At 44.2% G+C, this 18,522-nt stretch overlaps 1 non-coding gene across 1 annotated transcript; it reads right to left on the bottom strand.

Moving 5' to 3' along the window:
• Positions 1-3,599: 3,599 nt before the first annotated feature.
• Positions 3,600-3,681, bottom strand: trnas-cga (transfer RNA serine (anticodon CGA)). Its single transcript has one exon. It is a non-coding gene; the product is annotated as a tRNA-Ser (tRNA).
• Between the last annotated feature and the right edge of the window lie 14,841 nt (positions 3,682-18,522).

Below are 18,522 nucleotides of genomic sequence, written 5' to 3'. Positions count from 1 at the left end.
TTTTTCTATTTCAATAGTTTTTCATCAGAAACGAATTACATCCGAATAAAAACTGAAAAAGAGAAATCTCCATTTTATTTCATGACTGTCAAATGTTGCGTTCGCCCTGTTTATGTCCACTCGGTTTAAAACACAAGATGCCGCGGATAAGGTTCTAAATAAATTACCAATTCGATGGTCGTGAATCGAACCCGGGTCAACTCTTTAGGAAAAGCAGCGAGACTCACCACTATACCATCATCACTCACTTTGCTGAAACAACCCTTATTTTCATTCGTTATAATTACAGAACTACCTTAGTTGCTGATTTCATCAGGCTCCAGGTGTGTCCTTTGCACAGTTTATAAACGAGACTTGGCTTGTCTCATTTTTCAGGACGGCTGCCACCTGTTTACTGCTGTTTCCGACTGAGAACTCATTGATTAGCTTTGAGGCCTGCTCTTTGATTTAAACAAAGTTTCCACTGACAGCAACTTCAAACTGAATTTTATTTTGGACACACATGGATATTTCTGAGGCCAAAACATTGAATGTTTTCAAAGCAGTTAGATATAGCACTTGAGGCAAACTGGAGCAAAGGATATGTGGGTACAATTTGGGACCAGGCGATTGAGTTGGATGATCAGCCATGATCATAATGAAAGGCGGAGCAGGATCGAAGGGCCGAATGGCCTCCTCCAGCTGCGATGTTATGTTTCTGTGTTTTTTTCACTGTATCTGTTAATTTGCTGAAAGTTCAGCTCTGACAGTGAATCTGGTTTCCTCCAGGCCCAATCGGAGGGTGGTCAGAAACTGTCTGTCACTGTCAGAAACTCCAGTATCAGCGAGTGCGGGATGATTATTTAACTGGCTGTCATTGGTTGTTGAGGGTGTGATTTATTGTTATATGTCAGTGCAGGAGAAACAAATAAAACAGGAAATCCAGACATTCCGAGAGCAGATAATTTGTATTTTCACCCGAAAGAAACGCAATGATATCTGTAATCACTATAATAACTAAAACAAAAACAGATATGCTTGGCTCTTGCCGCGGAATCTGGTGAACAGATGTGGTCCTGCACCACATGGACTCCAGCGGTTCCAGAAGGCAGCTCACCACCACCTTCCCAAAGACAATTAGGGATGGGCAATAAATGCTGACCCAGACAGCGACGCCCACATTCCATGAATGAATTCAAAGGCAATCTGCGGGAAGCGGACCTCAAAGTGTGACTAAGGTGAAGAACAGTTACTGAGGTGAAGAACTGTAACGAACACCCTGGAATCTAGAGCAAAGGGTATGTGGGTACAATGTGGGACCAGGCCACACGGTAGCATAGTGCTTAGCACTGCTGCTTCACAGCTCCAGGGACCTGGGTTCGATTCCCCGCTTGGGTCACTGTCTGTGTGGAGTTTGCATATTCTCCTCCTGTCTGCGTGGGTTTCCTCTGGGTGCTCCGGTTTCCTCCCACAGTCCAAAGATGTGCGGGTTAGGTTAATTGGCCATGCTAAAATTGTCCCTTAGTGTCTTGGGATGCGTAGATTAGACGGATTAGCGGGTAAAATATGTCGGGATATGGGGGTAGGGCCTGGGTGAGATTGTGGTCGGTGCAGACTCGATGGGCCGAATGGCCTCTTTCTGCACTGTAGGGTTTTTATGATTTCTATTTCTATGATTTCAAAGGCTAAAAGGAGGAGAAATTCCGTCTGGGGCCTTACATTTGGTGAAAGTTTTGTCCTGTGAATGTGTCGGTGTGAATATTGTGTAAGAGACAGTGTATGAACGGGGCGGGCGAGACTATTCTAACTGTGTCAGTGTGTCTGTTCTGATCATGGGATCTCCGAGTCTCTCTTGAGTAAAATAAAACGTTTTTTTCAATTAAATAGTCCCCGTAATCCCCCTGCTGAGCCCCAAAGTTAGATTTCACGGCAACTGTTCCATTAAATTCAAGATTCCAGTCGAAAAGTAGAGAACATGTCAGTTATCGCATGCCCGCACATTACCTCAAATCCTCAATATCTGTCCCCGAATCCCGCGACTAGCAATTAATGTAACACAAGATGTAAAAATGAAGCATATCTTCCCTGCTTTGATGCATTAAAGAGGGGGGCAAAGTGGCACAGTAGTGAGCATTGCTGCTCGTGTTTAATTCGGGCCTTGGGTGCCTATCGGTGTGGAGTCTGTACCTTCTCCTTGTGTCTGCGCGGGTTTCCTCTGGGTGTTCCGGTTTCCTCCCACAGTCCAAAGACATGCTGCTTAGGTGCATGAGCCATGCTAAATTGTCCCTTAGTGTCCCAGGATGTGGAGTTTCGGGGGATTAGCCATGGTAAAATAGCGCGAACGATGCTGTTTCAGAGAGTCGGTGCAGACTCGATGGGTCAACTGGCTTCCTTCTGCAGTGCAGAGATTCTATGCATACAAAGTGTATTCACTTATGAAACCAAGAATCCCTTCCGTTTTCCGAACGACTCTTTTAAAATTTCCTCTCATCTTCAAAGATCTCTCTGAACCTCAGGTCCATCTGGGCCTGCACACTGTTTAGAACTGGACCATTCAGTTTCTGTTGCCTCTCCCCATTTTTGCTGTCAAAATGCAGCACTGTTCCTGAGTGTGGGATTAATAATGTGTCTCTGCTACAATATCAGTAAGAGCTGAGACTGCAGCTGCTGTTTCTCCAAGAGAATCTTTCTTGATAAAGCCGGAATTTACATGGAATTCTGTCACTGAGACATTATCTGGCCGTCTGTGTCTCACTGCCCTAACTCACTCTGTCTCTTTCCATCCCTCGATCCAATCTCATCCACTCTATATGAAGACGGGATATTGTTGTTTCGTGACTGAGTGCACACAATCTGTATCTTCATCTGATCAAATAGAATTCAGTTCGTGAACAATATCAACATTTCAACCAGTTCTGGGTTATCCCCGGAACAACTTTGATCGGCTGCAGCCCCCTGAATCTGAGGAACAGACACTGTGAGCATCGCCGGCCTCAGAGGCTTAAACAGTTACTGAGCTGGAAAACCCCAACTAATCCCCGAGAATCCACAGCACAGAGAGAGAGGAGAGGAAAACAGAGGAGCTGTTAATCTGAGACACAGTTTGACCTGACAATGTGCAGATGTGAACCTGTTCCTTCCATTCCCAAACTGTTATCACCAGGAATACAGAACACCCAGTAATGACCTGCTTGTAGCAATGTGTTTGAATGAACACGATGACATATCATCGAAGCAGCATTTTGATATTCGCATTCATTCAATGCATTCTGATTAAATGTATTTCTTATGCTCTGTGTGTCTTTACATAAGAATCTTCCTCTGACGTGAGACCTTGTTTTGTTCTTGTGCACCTGATGCTGTTTTTTTTTCATTCTGCTCACGTTATGATTTTCCTCATGGAACCGCAGAAAGAACCAGAGAGAAGAACCAGCACAGAAGGAACCCATTCAGCCTATCACATCCATGCCAGCCTGAGGACACCCAGGTGTCCTTTCCAAGCTCAGCTTCCGACACCCGGCCCAGAGCCATGCAGCTGAAAGCATGATGGAGATCCACATAATTAACAGAAAAATTCCACGAGTTTGTATCTGCCTGAAGCAAAGATTTCCAACCATAATCGCTGCGAGCAGGGTTCGAACCTGCGCGGGGAAACCCCATTGGATTTCGAATCCAACGCCTTAACCACTCGGCCATCGCAGCTGCTTCCTTGCTGCACTAATGTAACCACCTCAGTAACGTGCATATATTAACTTCATCAGTACCAGGATTGCACAGAGCACAGTGTGTGAGCTGAAATTTGTTCCTCAACTTTTACTTTGTATCTTTGTCTCTGAATTCATTTATGAGGCCAGAGACTTGTTTTTTTTTCTATTTAAATAATTTTTCAGTGAAAACGAATTACGTTCGAAGAGAAAATGAAAACAAAAGTATCTCTATTACTGGCGAATGTTGCGTTCGCCCTGTTTTGTTCACTCGTTTTAAAATACAAGAGGCCGCCGATAAGGTTCAAAGTAAATTATCAATGCGATCGCTGGGCATCAACCCATATCACTTGTTTGGATGGCAGCTATTCTCACCACTATACCACCATCGCTCGCGCTGCATATGCAATCGTTATTTGCATTAGTTATAATTACGGAACTACCTTAGTTGCTGATTTCAGGCACCAGGTGTGCCGGTAGTAAACTGAAATTGGCTTGTCTCGTTTTAGCCACCTTCTTACTATTGTTTCATACTGGGAATTCATTGATCAATTTTGAGGCCTGTTCTTTCATTGAACAAAGTTTCCACTCAAAGTAAATTGAAGCTGAATTTTCCATTAGAAAGATCGTGATGGTGAGGATTTTTAGTGAATTTCATTTTAAGGGTGCCCACCTACTGTTATGACCTGCGATAACTAATTAAAGTCATCAGAACCGTGATGGCCAGGAACTGACCCTAGATCAAATGCTCGCACAGTCACCACTCCACCACCATCGCTCACCTGGTTCTGCCACCCACTCTGTAAGAAAGTCCAGCTCTGATAGTGAATCTGGTTACCTTCAGGCCCAATTGGAGGATGGTCAGAAACTGTCTGTCACCGTCAGAAACTCCATTAACCGCGAGTGCGGGATGATCATTTAACTAGCTGTCTCTGGTTGTTGTGGTTGTGATTTACTGTTACCTGTCAGTTCAAGAGCAACAAATAAAACTATACAAACACTTATTTGGAGAAAGGGCTTCTCTTGAGGCACTGGGAGCATTTGAATAATGGATGTGTGGTTCTGTTCAGTTTGACGGCAGTCACGTCTGATGCACTTTGATTCTTGTATTTATTTTCCCACGATACCCTTTCCCTTTCGCGACGTGTTGTGTTTATTTGCTCGTTTGCTTAAATGTTGAACTGAAACCAATTGGAATTGGCCTATTATTTCAGCAAGATCCACTTTCTACTCTGAACACTCTGTTGCAGTATGAGCGCTGCAGCTGCGGATCTGTGGTGCAAAGAATGGCATGGAGGACTTCTCATCATTGTTTTATTTAATTTGATTTGATTTATTATTGTCACATGTATTAGTATACAGTGAAAAAGTATTTTTTCTTGTGCGCTGTAGAGGCAACGCATACCGTTCATAGAGAAGGAAAGAAGAGACTGCAGAATGTAGTGTTACAATCATAGCTCGGATGTCGAGAAAGATCAACGTAATGCAAGGGAGGTCCATTCAGAGGCAGCAGGGCAGAAGCTGTTCTTCAGTCGATTGGTAGGTGACCCCAGACTGTTGTATCTTTTTCCCGATGGAAGAAGGTGGAAGAGAGAATGTTGTCTGGTGAGACATGCAAAAGTTGTGGGTCAGAATCTAATCGAAGTCGGCTTTTTAGGTAAAGTTTGAAGAAATTAGGAACGGTTGTGTCAATGCTCTCAGAGAAGTGAAACTGCCGCCTCGAACTTCATGGGAATGCCAACAGGGCAGAAGGAGAGCATTCGGTCCATCAGGCCTGCACCAACAACAATCCCGCCCAGCCTGTATCCTCGTAACCCCACATATTTACCGTGCTAATCCCGCTGACGCTGAGGGACTATTTAGCATGGCCAATCCCGCTAATACGGCACTAATTTTCATGGCTGAGCTGCCTATTCCAGAAAGACAAAATCTGCCATTCGGGCCGCAAATGAAGCTGGCGTCTGCATTGGAGCGTCCGAAACCATAGGTTTACCTGGTGGCAAACTCCTCTCCAAAACTGGTGTCCTGATTTGAATCGAGTTTCTCATCTGATTAAAAATATGGGAATGTGGAATTGTTCTGGACTATTTACCCCTCAAGCCTATGTGTCCAAACTTCATCTTGGTTCTGTGAAGCTCAAAACACTGAACGAATCATCAGTTCACCGGCAATAAGGATGCAGAACAAATGCAACACCGACGAGGATGGGATTCAAACCCACGCGTGCAGAGCACAATAGATTAGCAGCCTTAACCACTCGGCCATGCAACAGTCACTCCCCAATCGATTTTTAGTGTTTTAACATCCGTAACAAAGAACACATTTCTCCCGCAGGAAAATGTTGTCTTTCTGCTTTCTCGTTAATCTTGATTCGCTGTTATTTTTCCATTTGATGTAAATCCAGAGAAAGTAAAGTTCACCTCTCTGGTCCCTGTTTGGTTTTGAATTCACCGAACATGACTCTGATGCAAAAAGTAGCAGCTGCGGTGAGTTTGTGGCGCAAAACTTCAGATTAAAAGGCCGCGTGTTCGAATCACGGAGCTTTTCTGCGTTGGTCTTTTGATTTTGGTTGTTTCCGATTGTTTCTGAAATGATACAACTGTGATAGAAATGAAATTTTAGGGATGCTTCCGGTTCGCACGCTCAGTTTACTTTTTTGCACACTTTTGTATTTGAACAACGTGTCAGAGATATGATTCGTCCATTGTTTGTAAAGTTAAAGCAAGGTCCACAGTCCCAATTGTTTCTGGGAGGCATCAATGGGGAGAGCTGACTGGTGGTGATTTAACCAGAGGATTCACACCTCAGGCGAGGAGCAAGGCTTTCTCAACCGATACGGGAATTGATCCCGCGCTGCTGGCTGAATAAACTGTCCAACCAACTGAGACAAATACGCTGTGCTACTCGTTAATGAAAATCAAGACGATGAAGCAAATGAACTGCAAAGAAAACCCGGATTTGCTTTTGGGCAGCAGCAGAATATTTCTATTTGATGGAATGAGTACGTGATCGCAGAGAATGGTATTGATCCATCGATCTCTGGGTTATGGGCGCAGCACGCTTCCGCTGCACCACTCTGTTTCGAAAGATGATGTCGCCCTGCTCGTTACTGCTGCCGGGAGCCAGGAAACAATTCACTGTCTCTTTTTATTTCAAACAAGGCCCACGTGTTGGGAAGCTCACCCTGGCTGAACAATAACACATAACATCCCGAATGTAACAGACAGAGAAAGACACATAGAAAAGCGGTAAAAAAAAATTATTAGGGCACACACACAATGAGAGACAGAAAAGATTCGAGCAAGATACTGAGATGGAAAAACTGATGATGTATGAAAAGGGATTTTCTGTTGCACAAAGACAGGCCCTGTTTTGAAATGTATGCTCTGTTGTGTAACTGTCCTATCTGCTGTGTAACTGTTCTCTCTGTTTGGAACTGTGACTCTGTCGTTGACAGATCTTCATTGTGGTTCTGACAAATTCTTCCCTGTTGTGTAAATGTATTCGCGATTTCCAAATATGATCCGTCTTGAGCAGAAGTTTTCCTTTTGTGTGAAATCTTCTCTGTTGTTCTGTGAAGATGTTTTCTGTGGGAAAACAATCGACGGAAATTTCAAGGCCGCCATTTCTGAGGCTTGCTTTCAATTCCAGCTTTGTTTGGTCCGAATGGCCTACTCCTGTTTCTGGAAATATTCAGCAGCTCCGAAAGCAGCTGTGGAGAGATATTCCTGTCGCCAGGATGTAACACTCCTATGGATACTTCACGTTGCTCAGATCTGACACTCTCAACACCTTCGTGTAAGGAACAGGGAGGGCGGGAATTGGGTCTTTGTTGATTTGAGCAAACAGCGCAATGCAGCAATGAGAAGGTCCTCAGCCCCCGGCAGCTTGGGAAAGGATGGGACTCAGATACAGGACTCTGGTTGGGGTTCAAAAATAGAAAAATACATCGAGTTATAAATGTAATGACAATAAAGGTGGAATTCAGATCGACTTGTGCAGAAATTTTGCGCTTTGGCGATGTAGTCAGGTTGGCCGAGCGGTCTATGCCGCTGCGTTCAGGTCGCAGTCTCTTCTGGAAGCGTGGGTTCAAATCCCACTTCTGACAGTGATTTTTCGTTCGCGAGGCAGCATCCAAACCCACGAAATTTCTCACCTGGCAACACAAGGGCAGCTGATGCTGAGAAACAACGACCACCTGTCAGTTCCACTCCGAGACACACTTCATCCTGACTTGGAAATGTATCACCGTTCCCCTGGCTGGCTCACAATCTTGCAACTCCCTCCCGAACAGGAGTGTCTCTGCACACATACCACATGGACTGCAGCGGCACCAGAATGAATTCATCGCCAATTACTCAAAGATAATGAATTTGGACAATAAATGCTTCTCGCGCCAGCGGCACACATATCCCGTATGAATAAAGTACTTTTTAAAAATCACCTCGTGCCACAGAAGGAGCACATCTGCCTTCAGAGCAGAAAACTGTGTGTGAATCAGATCCTGAACACGGCTACTTTTATACCAGATGTGTGTCTGAAAACAGTAAGTGGATCCAAGCTCACGATAAACCTCTCAATGTTTAGTGGAAGTGTTTTACTGAGTGATTTGTGTGATTCCCTCTGATGTGCTTTCTTTTGTGAATTCCTAAGGAGCACCTCCCCTGAGACCCTGGTGGGCGGGTGTCGGGGAAAGGCGGATTTGAAAGGTTTACAGGGAAATCGGTGCAGTCTCGATGGGCCACTGTGGGATTCAGTTATTTTTCTTTCATGAATCTTTCCGAGATCCCATAGCATCTGTGGAGAGAGAACCGGTCATTCCCGTGAAAGGTCTGCATCTGAAATGTGAACTATCTCTATTTTCAGAGGTACGTTACAGATCTGGTAATATCTCTTTTTTCACTCATACCACCAGATCTGGAATGTATTTCCAGCATTCTGCTGTACCCACGAAGAGCAGGATCAGGCTCTGTGGCTTAGTTGGTTAAAGCACCGATTTACTAAACTAGAAGATTCTGGATTCAGATCCTCGGATTCCTTTCCAGTTAACTTTGCAACTGCGTAAGTCGCAATATCCATTTCTTGCTTGTCAATGTTGTCTTTCCCTTCACAGTGGATAATCTACAACGATAAAAAAAAACATAGTTCGAGAGTCCCCACAAATATCTTGACTATTTATTGACCTGATCCAGGTACTTTCATCATCTTGCAGTAAAAAAACTTTTAATTTGCAATGAATCCAATTCTCCAAGTTCTACAAACATAGCGTTCCATTGTTTTCTCAGGGAATTTCGAACAGAGTCAAATCGCCTTAGAATCACACCATCCCGACAGTGGTGAAGGAGACCATTCTGCCCATCGAGTCTGTACCGACACTCCGACAGAGAATTGCACACAGGACCTATCTCCGCAGCGCCACGCATCCACTCCGCTAACCTACCTATACAAAGACCTTGGGGACCACGGGGCAATCTAGCATGGCCAAATCCACCCAACCTGCTCATCTTTGGACTGTGGGAGGAAACGGGAGCACTTGGTTTCCTGAGATAACATGCCTGGATGAATGCAGTTTGAACAGCACTACAAAAACTTGGCACCAGCCAGGACAAAGCTTCCAACTTTATTCGCTTCCCATGCATAAAGCTTCACTCCCCCACTGCAGACACAAAATGGCAGCAGTTTGCGCCATCTACAAGATGCACTGCAGCAACACAGCAAGGCTTCTTTGCCAGCACCTTCCAAACCCACGACCACCGCAGACGAGAAGGACAAGCGCAGCAGACACATCAGAATAACACCACCAGGTTTCAGGGCACTGATATTTATTTATTGATTGTAGTTATTTATAAGTTGTTGTTGTTGCACGTGTGTGTTGTTTAATCTTCGTGATCTTCAAAAGAAGCGAAATATATAATTGAAAAAGATGCTACTATTTCTAACCCAACCAGCGAACGTCGTGTCAAACTTTAAGAAAGCCCCCGGGGTTTGCGATTTATTTTTGAGTCAGTGGTTTCCCTGGGAGCCAATAAACAGAAGCAGCATGGAGAGATGGCAGAGCAGGAAATGTCGGTGCCGAAGCTGAATCATATCCACGGAGCAGCAACCTGCTTTCTACTAATCGGACCCCAAGTCCGATTCTGGTGGGACTGAAACCCACAACCTTTGAATGGCTGACTTGCCATTATTTAGATGTCTAACGCGCTACCCATCGCGCCACAGAGCCACATGCTGGAAGTTTGCTCTACTTGTCCATATATGGATATTTGACAATGTGGAAACTATTGGGAAGTTCAACAATCTCGTAGTTAAAACGTCAAGGACTGTGAAGAGGGACTTTATTGATTGCAAGTCATGTTGCCACATCTCATGTCTGTTAAAACAGCTGTGGGAATACAGACCATTTTGTCCTTTGTGCATGAAATCCGTCCATCACAGAATGATCCTCCCTCTTTCTCTTCCTTATTCTCGTGGACAGCTCGGAGTGTAATCTCACAGGCTTGATAGTCGGGGGCACATTCTACTCTATCTGTCACAGCGCTGATCAGAATCTGTTCCCTGTTCCAGTTAAACACCTGCACAGAACACAACGCAAAGTTGGAAGCTGGAAACCAGAATCAAAAACCGAAAATGCTGGATATGCTCAGCAGGTGATGGATGAATGGAGATTCCTGTAAAAGAGACCTTGGGGTACAGGTTCATAGGTCCTTGAAAGTGGAGTCACAGGTGGAGGGAATGGTGAAGAAGGCATTCGGCATGCTTGGTTTCATTGGTCAGAACATTGAATTCAGGAGTTGGGACGTCTTATTGAAGTTGTACAAGACATTGGTAAGGCCACACTTGGAATGCTGTGTACAGTTCTGGTCACCCTATTATAGAAAGGATATTATTAAACTAGAAAGAGTGCAGAAAAGATTTACTAGGATGCTATCAGGACTTGATGGTTTGAGTTATAAGGAGAGGCTGGATAGACTGGCACTTTTGTCTCTGGACTGTCAAAGGCTGAGGGGTGATCTTATAGAGGTCTATAAAATAATGAGGGGCATAGATCAGCCAAATAGTCAATATATTTTACCAAAGGTAGGGGAATCTAAAACTAGAGGGCATCGCTGTAAGGTGAGAGTGGGGAGATACAAAAGGGTCCAGAGGGGCAATTTGTTTCACCCAGAGGGTGGTGAGTGTCTGGAACAAGGCGCCAGAGGCAGTAGTAGAGGCGGGTACAAATTTGTCTTTTAAAAAGCATTTAGAGAGTTACATGGGTAAGATGGGTATAGCGGGATATGGGCCAAATGCGGGCAATTGGGACTAGCTTTGGCGTTTTGAAAAAAGGGCGGCATGGACAAGTTGTCCAAGGGGGTGTTTGCATGCTGTAAACCTCATTGACTATATGACAAGCCTCTGAAGCACAGCACAGTTGCACAGTTTAAAGTTTCCTTTCATCCACAATGGATATTCCATTCTAGTATTTTGAACAATTCAAATTGAAAATGTGTATTGTTGTTCTCGTCGCCACAGCCTGAAAACAACTCCAGGCATTGATCACTCACTTGGATTTTAAATTTGTAAATCCAATCTCTATCTTTTAAAGCTACTATTGAAACTGTATCCATCACCCGCTCATTTCCTTGTGAATGAGCAGGAGAATTGAAGGCATATTTGGATAATTTTCCTTTGACTACATTTGTACAGAAGCATCAAGGTCAAGGAGGGAACCACACACAGCACTTCATGAAATTCACCCACTAAAAAGTGACAGTGTTTAATCAAGGGATGGTTCTATTTATTCATTTATTATTAATGGAGAATATAAAAGTTGGAACAGTGTGCAATCTGGGCATTGTAACTGAGCAAAGTGAAACACAATGCGGACTGGGCAGGATAAGCCTAGCACGGGCAATGGACAGAGTGGAGGTGGGACGTTGGCTGGCTTGTGAGACGGAGCAGGGAGATGTTGCACGGTGAAGGTACATCGGACAATGTGAGTGTTAAATGTTGAATGATGAATGTGCAAGTAGAATGTGCAATATAGACTGCAGGTTGGATATTCAATGGGTTCTGTGATGGGTGAATAGACTGTGGAAGCTTGGCATGGTAAAGATGCAATGGGGATTCGGACGGGGAAAGGTGTATCCTTTATTTTATATCATCTCTCCTCGATCTTCGGACCAAAATGCATCACTTCACACTTCCTTACATTAATTAAATTGTATCTGTCACGTGTCTGCCCATTCCACCAGCCTGTCTATATCTTCTTGCAGATTATCAATATCCTCCTCACTAAAAATCATAATATTTTCAAATTTTGCACCACTGACAAATTTTGAGATCGAAACCTAAGCACCCAGATATAGGTCAGTAACATATATCAAGAAAAGCAAATTTCTCTCCATACAATATCCCCAATCAGAAATAGGTAAAACCTTCTGTAAAATATGCTTTAATAGGTTTGTGCTAATAATTAAACTGTTGCTTAATGAAATTCTAACTAAGCTAATGATTCAAATGCCATTTGGTTCCAAATAAAATGCCAACCGGCACTAATACATTCAATTATAAGCATCGCCTTGCTCATTTATCAGGATTTAAATGACGAATACAGAGGGAAGCAGCGTACTGGTAGATTTCAAAATGATATGGCCAACAGATATAATATTTCTAAATTCCTCCGTCCAGGTTCAATATAATGTGAACAATTCTTGTCTGTTGTGTCCCTCTCTGATGTCTGAACTACAGCCTACCAGAGTGTGCTGACATCCACTGGCCGCAATACACAACTGCAGTAGAGCGGAAAAATGCATCTTCACTGTCGCTGTTGCAGAGACAGGTCAAACAGGAGTTAATGATTGGATATCGGCATTACATTCCATAGAGAAATCAATATTAATGTACTTTTAAATGCAGTCAGTATGACTTCGAATTTGCTATTACCTGGAGCAGTTGAGTCGACTAGCACAGATGTACGAAAGGAAAATCTCGGTAATGAGACGATGGAGAATGAATTTCAGAGATAAGCAGATGATGTTACGTTGAAGATTTTTAGTAGAGAATAGTGTGGAATCCTGTACTAATTAGAACAAAAGGCCCTGTTTCAATTATGTACCTTCCAGATAGAATGTGTACAGATTTGCAAATTCTCTCAGAGAGATTCATAATGAATATCACACACATATGTCGCACCAGAGACAGAGCGATACAGAATGAGTCCAACACTCATACATCTCGAATCTTAGAATGGATACAACAAAGAGAGGGTGACCATTCGGCCCTTTGTCTCTATGCTGATCTGCACAAGAACAACTCAGCTCATCCCTTTCCCGTCCTTGTCTCATAACCCTGGAAATCCTTTCACTTCAGGTGCTGATTCCATTCCCCCTTGACAGCCCTGATTTGATGCTGCCTCTACCACCCTCTCAGGCAGTGCATCCCAGGTCCTAAATACTCTGCACATTAAAAGCCATCCTTCTCTCCTTAGGCAATGGGAGCAATATTTCTTCATCTACTCTTCTTAGACTGCACCCACAAACCCACCACCTCTACCAGGGTAGAAGCAGAGAGATTCTTTCCACTTAGAAAGGAAACAAGAACTTTAGGACACCCTCAAAATAAGGGGGAGTCAGTTTAGGACAGAGTTGAGGAGGAACTTCTCCTCTCGGGGGGTAGTGAATCTCTGGAATTCTCTGCCCATTGAAGCAGTGGAGGCTACCTCGTTAAATATGTTTAAGTCACAGGTAGATAGATTTCTGATCAATAAGGGAATTAACGGTTTTGGGGAGCAGGCGGGTAATGGAACTAAACCACTATCAGATCAGCCATGATCTTATTGAATGGCGGGGCAGGCTCGAGGGGCTAGGTGGCCTACTGCTGCTCCAATTTCACATGTTCTTATGTTCTTACCATCTCGAAGGACAGCGGCAATAGATACATGGGAACACCAGCACTGCAAGCTCCCCCTCAAGCCACTCACCATCCTGACTTGGAAATACATCGCGGCTCCTTCGCTGTCAGAGTGGCAAAATCCTGAAAGACTGTATGGCGAACAGCACTATGGCTGTACCGACACCTCATGGACTGCAGCAGTTCAAGAAAGCAGCAAACCATCACCTTCCGAATGTCAGTTGGGGATTGGCAATGAATGCTGGCCTCTTCAGTGATGCCCACCTCTCGAAATGAATAAAACAAATAAACACTCGCAACTACAACCAGAGACAGATAGATACAGAGCAAATCTCACTCACGTGCATGTTTGGATACAATCTGAATCCCCCAATCACATTCACTAACAGAGGGTAAAATGCAGTCGAAATTGGGCGATCGCTATCCAGTTGCAGTTTAACCAGAGTTTTATACAAGAATAGAGAACATCTTAACACAACGTGCAACATTTTAACCCAATATGGAACATTATGAGACCAGTTAATCATCTTTCTGCCGAACAGAAAACATCTTCGCGGCGACTATTTTCACACAACACGGAACACGTTTACAGAGTAGGGCATATATTAACAGAACATTTTTTAAAAGTACACAAGATGGATCATATTTATACAACCGGAAAGATATTGACAGCATCAGGGAACCATTTTACACAACAGCAGAAAGCACCTCTCAACAACAGAGAGCAGAGTTACACAGCAAGAAATATATTTACAAATATGTACTTGCAACCGAAAATTCCTTTAAAAATAGTGATCGATTTTCCAATTCCGTGTTTTCCCGGTTTCCCATCACCTTTGCCTGTCGTTACGTGTCCAGGCAATCTCTCTTACTGCTATTTTGTGTTTTTCTCTGTTTTATTCTCGGTTTGATGCAGTGGCTGAGCGTCCTGACGCTGGAACGTGTATTAAATGATACAGGAGCGAATCTCTGCCTGACTATATTGATAGGCAGCAGAAACGGACTTTACCGGAGCAGAGTGGCGCAGCGGAAGCGTGCTGGGCCCATAACCCTGAGGTCGATGGATCGAAACCATCCTCTGCTATTCCTATTGTCCACTGACAATGAACCGACTTGTGGCTTTTTCGTGCAGTCTGCAGACAGGTATTTACATCGGCTCCTCTTTTCTCCAAAATACCTCAATCTGCAGTGAATCAATTTTATATGCAAGAAAGCATACGAACGGGGAACATCTTAACAAAACATGCAACAATTTACTGACAGAAACATCTTCACGGAGAATCTTCTCAAACAACATGGAACACATTTGCAGAGCAGGGGCCATATTAACAGAATCGAAAAAAACATTTACACAACCGGAAACACAACAGGGGAGCATCTTACACAACAGCACAAATCATCTCTCAGCAACAATTGAGACAGTTACATGGGTAAGATGGGTCTGGAGGGTATGGGGCAAACACGGGTGATGGGGAATAGCTCGGTGGTAAAACACTGGGCGGCATGGACAGGTTGGGCCGATGGGGCTGTTTCCATGTTGTAAACCTCTATATCATAGAGCACAGCAGGAAAAACAGTGAAACACTTTGCACAACAACAGTGAACATCTTTGAACAGCAGGGAGCACAGTTACACAGCGGGAAATATATTTACAAACATATTTACAAGAGAAAACTCCTTTCAAACATCAGTGATCAATTCCGTGACTGTCGTTACACGTGAACAAACAACCTCTTTGGCTGCTTTTGTGTGTGTCTTTCTCTGACCCTTTATTCTTGGTGTAATGCAGTGGAATTGTGTAGCCAGACTGAGCCTCCTGACACTGGTGATGGTGTTAAACAAAAGTGTGGAAGTGAATATCTGACTGATTGCATTGAGAGGCAGCGGGGGTGGGGGGGGGGGGGGGTAGGGTGAGGGGGATGAGGAGAGGGGGGAGCGAGGAGTGGGAAGGAGGGAGGGGGACGGGGAGAAAGAGAGGGGAGAGGGGAGTTGAAGGGGGAGGGGGGAGAGGGAGGGGGAACGGAGAGATGGGAGGGGGAGGGGGAGCGGGAGGGGAAAGGGGGGAGGGAGCTGGGGAGAGGAGGGGGCGGGGGAGGGGGGAGGGCGAGGGGGGAGGAGGGGGAGGGAGTTGGAAGGGGAAGGGAAGGAGGGGGAACGGGGGAGGAGGGGGAGGGGAGGAGGGAGAAGGGGACAGGGATGGTGGGGAAGTGTGAGGGGGCGGAGACTGGGGAGTGGAGGCGGGGCGGGGGGCGGGGGGGGGGGGGGCGGGTGGAAGCGAAGATGGACTTTGTGTAGCAGAGTGGCGCAGCTGAAGAGTGCTGGGCCCATAACTCAGAGGCCGATGGATCGAAACCATCCTCTGTTACTTCCTCTTAACAATAATAACAAAACCACTTGACTACAATTCTGCAGCATTTATGTGGAATATGCAGGCAGGTATCTGCATTGGCTCGTCTTTTCTGTTATAAGCCTCAACCCAGTTTGATATGCACACAAGGTGTAGATACTGTGACCATGCACCAGGATATATTAGACAGACGTTATGGTGCACAGGGCACAATTTCAGAATTTATGGACAATGTGAAACTTGGAAGCATCGTGAACTGTGAGGAGCATAGTGTAAAACTTCAAAAAGGACATCGGCAAGTTGATGGAATGAGTGGACAAGTTACAGATGAAATTCAAAGCTGAGAATTGTGAAGTGATTCATTCTGGTAGGAAGATTATAGAGAGACAATGAAAAGTAAAGGGAAAACAGTTCCAAAGTATCTAATCAATTTGATTAGTGACGTTTCTCAGTCCTACAACTCTAAATGAGGTGCCAATAGTACAACTCTAAAATAACACCAAATTACTGCGGATGCTGTCATCTGAAACCAAAAGAGAAAATGTTGGAAAATCTCTGCCGGTCTGGCAGCATCTGTAAGGAGTGAAATGAGCTCGTGTTTCGAGTCCAGATGACCCTTTGACAAAGGGTTATCTGGATTGGTTTACTGCCAATTGGTAACTTCCTTAAAGTCAATAATAATCCATTCAAAATATCCGCATATGTATTTTACAATCATAATTCCTCATTTGAATGAAATTACTGCATCTCACAATACTTCGTGTTCGCTCATAAACGTATTTAAAAGTAATTTAACTGAATGCTGCGAGTTGTATCCATGCCTTAATGTCTACTGGTTTAAATATCTTACCACTCCATCAGGGGTTCCACTTACAGGTATTAAATGTCATGAGAAGTCTGGACAGAATGGATAGGGACAAACTGTTCCCACTTGTGGAATGATGATGAATGAGAGAGAACAGATTGAACATGATGAGCAAAGGAAGGAATAGGAAGACGAGGAAAACATTTTTCACACAGTGAGAGTTTAAAGTTTGGAATGCTCTGCTGGAAAGTGTGGTGGATACAGATTCAATTGAAACGTTCCAAAGGAATTAGATTGTTATCAGCCGCGTAACAGGGAGAAGGCGGAGATGTTCATTTTCTGCCATAACTCCTCACATAATTTCTCATTCATTATTCATCACTGAATCGAGTGTGAACTGTTCTCTTGTCGTTTCTAAACAAGTAGAAGTGCAGCACTGAATAAATTACAAGACAGTTGGTGGCCGAAGTCACTGGAGAGTTAAAAAAATTACAAATATGTGTCTGAAAGGACATGAGGATGGCACAGTGACGGAATTTGAAATAAAAACAGAAAATGCAAGAAACCTCATGCAGGTCTCGCAGCATCTATCGGGGGAGAAACAGAGTTAATGCTTTCGGTATCTGTGACTCTTCTTCAGAGTTGAGGAGAGTTTGAAATGTGACGGATTTCAAATGTTCTGGAGAATTCGGAGCACAATCTGGATTGTTCATTCAAGCAATTACAAAGGCAAATGGCATGTTTGGTTTTTTGCACGTGAATTGGAGGAGATGAAGAAAAGTGTCTTGCTACAATTGTACAGGAATTTATGGAGACCACATCTGCAATGCTGTGTGCAGCTGTGGTATCCACATTTGAGAAAAGATAAGCTTGCATTAGAGGCGGTACAGAGAAGGTTCACGAGATTACCCCCCGGAATGAGGTGGTTGTTCCATGTTGAGAGGCCGAGTGAATTATTCTGAGAGACCTTAGAGCTCAGAACAATGTGTAGATTCTGAGTGAATGATTCCATTGCTGTCCTCTGGGCAGACGAGTGGCAGATGAAGTAAAAGTAAAGAAAAGTAAAGTTAAAGTAAAGTTTATTAGTCACATGTAAGGCTCAAATTAACACTGCAATGACGTTACTGTGAAATTCCCCAATTTGCCACAGTCGGGCACCTGTGCGAGTCAATCACCTAACTAGATGATGTTCAATGCACAGAAGTGTGAGTCGATTCGTTTTGAGAGTGTGGAGAAATAAATGGAGAAACACTTAAGGAAATGCAGGAAAAAGGGATCTCGGTTTCTCAGTACAAAAGTCATTAAAGGTGAGAGTTCAGTTGTTTCTAATCATAGAAACCCTGCAGTACAGAAAGAGGCCATTCGGCCCATCGAGGCTGCACCGACCACAATCCCAACCCCCATATCCCACCCGCAAATCTACGCGTCCCAGGACACTCAGGGGCAATTTTAGCATGGCCAATCAACCTAACCCGCACATCTTTGGACTGTGGGAGAAAACCGGAGCCAACCCACGCAGAGACGAGGAGAATGTGCAAACTCCACACAGATAGTGACCCAAGCCGGGAATCGAACCCAGGTCCCTGGAGCTGTGAAGCAGCAGTGCTCACCACTGTGCTCACCACTGTGCTACCGTGCCACGGGGCATGTTGAGAGAGCAGGCATGTTGAGAGAGCAGGTAATAAAGCAAATTACAGCCTATGTTTTATTGGAGGATTGAATACATGAATAAGAAGATCATGTTGAGATTTTAAATACACTAGATAGGCCTCACCTGGAGCACTGAGTCCAGTGCT

The sequence above is a fragment of the Mustelus asterias genome, unplaced genomic scaffold (assembly GCF_964213995.1).
Source record: "Mustelus asterias unplaced genomic scaffold, sMusAst1.hap1.1 HAP1_SCAFFOLD_311, whole genome shotgun sequence".
Classification (NCBI taxonomy): domain Eukaryota; kingdom Metazoa; phylum Chordata; class Chondrichthyes; order Carcharhiniformes; family Triakidae; genus Mustelus; species Mustelus asterias.
Note: the sequence above shows the minus strand (reverse complement) of the source record. Positions and strands in the feature narration are given on the sequence as shown.